Source organism: Branchiostoma floridae, chromosome 2, assembly GCF_000003815.2.
Source record: "Branchiostoma floridae strain S238N-H82 chromosome 2, Bfl_VNyyK, whole genome shotgun sequence".
In the NCBI taxonomy this organism is placed as follows: Eukaryota; Metazoa; Chordata; class Leptocardii; order Amphioxiformes; family Branchiostomatidae; genus Branchiostoma; species Branchiostoma floridae.
The window spans coordinates 32,197,594-32,199,468 of record NC_049980.1 but is presented as its reverse complement, the minus strand read 5'-3'; the positions used below and the strand labels follow the sequence as shown (position 1 = coordinate 32,199,468).

The 1,875-nt window shown below is 40.4% G+C and overlaps 1 long non-coding RNA gene across 1 annotated transcript; it reads left to right on the top strand.

Annotated features, from left to right (window-relative positions):
- The first annotated feature begins 4 nt into the window (after positions 1 to 4).
- Positions 5 to 1,875, top strand: LOC118407012. Its single transcript, XR_004830109.1, has 3 exons — positions 5 to 64; positions 849 to 971; positions 1,807 to 1,875. It is a non-coding gene; the product is annotated as an uncharacterized LOC118407012 (long non-coding RNA).

The following is a 1,875-nucleotide window of genomic DNA, read 5'->3' as shown; positions in this document are numbered from 1 at the left end:
TTCAGGTCAGTCAGACCAGAGTCTCTCCGACGCGTCCGTAGCCGACGACGTAGACACGAGTGAGGTAATATTGTTATAAGACTTATAATGCTCTATCGTTATCATGCAGTATCTATATCCAACCGGATTGTGAACAAAAAATCAACAATTACTTTTGTACCATAATCTATAAAGTACTTGCATGTCTGTACTTACCAGCTCTACGGATAAGTGCAGGAACTAACACCCCGTGTTTTTGTTTTTGTTTGCTTATGAACAGACCAATGTGGCACAGCACATAATAGTGACACATACAAATAACGAGCTTGATAAGGTCAAGGTAGTCCTTAGCCTTATTGAAAGGGCTGAAAGGGTAGTGAGCAAGGTATTCAAATTCTCCAAGCAGAGGTTGGGTCGGGGCAGTAGTTCACTTAGGGGAGGGAGCGGTAAGAGATCCTGGCCACTACTATCCCCCAACCCAACCTTAGACAATAGTATTTAAAGGCAAAGCTCTCCTCCCACCGCCTTTTGCCTCCACAATCGAGGTACCCATTGTTACCCCTGGGTGGAGTGAAGAAAGTCGTGTAAAGTACCCTTTCCAACAGCACAAAATTGGTAGCATGACAGGATGCCAACCCAGGGCCTCTGCACTATGAGCTAATCTCCAAGCAGATCTAGCTGTGGCATAAGATAATATCATAACTTGACATAAGCTTGGGAAGAAGTTTAGCCGGCAGAGGAGTTTCATTGATCACTTCTTCCCAAACTTATGATACTATCTTATGCCACAGTAAGATCTGCTTGGAGATTAGTTATGAGCCAGATACCTTGCAGTTGTTGAATGCGTTTTTCTGTTCTGCGGTTTTCAGACTTTCCCACCATCGATGGTCGAAGGTCTCGCCATCCCCGCCATTGATAACGTGGATGTCAATAACATCGCGGCAGCGGATCCAGCGGCACTTGTAGAAGCACTAGCCGGAGAAACGCAGCCGGTAAGCGTCAAGTTCACCACGAATTATCGTATCAGTATTGTTGAATATCAATAGTAACTATGTGAATGCGAAGAATGTATCCTCACTAAAAAAAACGTCTACCTTAAAGGTAACCTAAGGAATATTAGGGCATTAAATGTGGAAATATTCTGGAGAAGGCAATCTGTATTATATTGAAATCTACCTCACCGTATCCACACATTTATGTCATTATCTCATACTCTGAGAGGAGAAAAACGGTGCAGAGACAAGCCGCAGGAAGATTCCTTTAAAATAAAAAGTCTCATTAAGATTGGAATCTACAAAGTCAATCTTTCATCAGGAATCCTCGAGCATCTTGTTTGCCGTTTTCAATGGCTCAAAGTATAAAATGATGATATAAATGTGCTAATGTCAATATTTTACAGATTGCCTTATCCAGAACATTTCCACCACTTTTAACACTCATATCTAATAATCCTTTAATACTAAATAAAGCAACCGTGACACAAATCATGTTAATCCACTTGTGAAGAACGTAATTGCACGACAATTGTACATAGTACAATGTATGGCAACAACTACAAAAAAATACAAAATAGATGTATGGAATAAAACTTAACATCCAAATTAACATAACAATAAGGGCTAATACAAGTCTTTGATATAGTGCTACAATCGAGTTGGGCAAATCATGAGTTTCGGTATTCTTTCTAAAAACGAAACAGTATTTGATATATTTGCCTATCTTTGCATTATGAGAGTTGCGACATCTAGAGATACATGTATATACAAATCTGTTTGTAGCATCGAGTTTCATATTTTAAACCTGTAATATGTACGTTTGCCGCAATAGGACTTGGATGACCGCCCTGTTATTCCTGGGAGTGCTGACAGGACATTGGCCAATAACGCGAGAACGCTG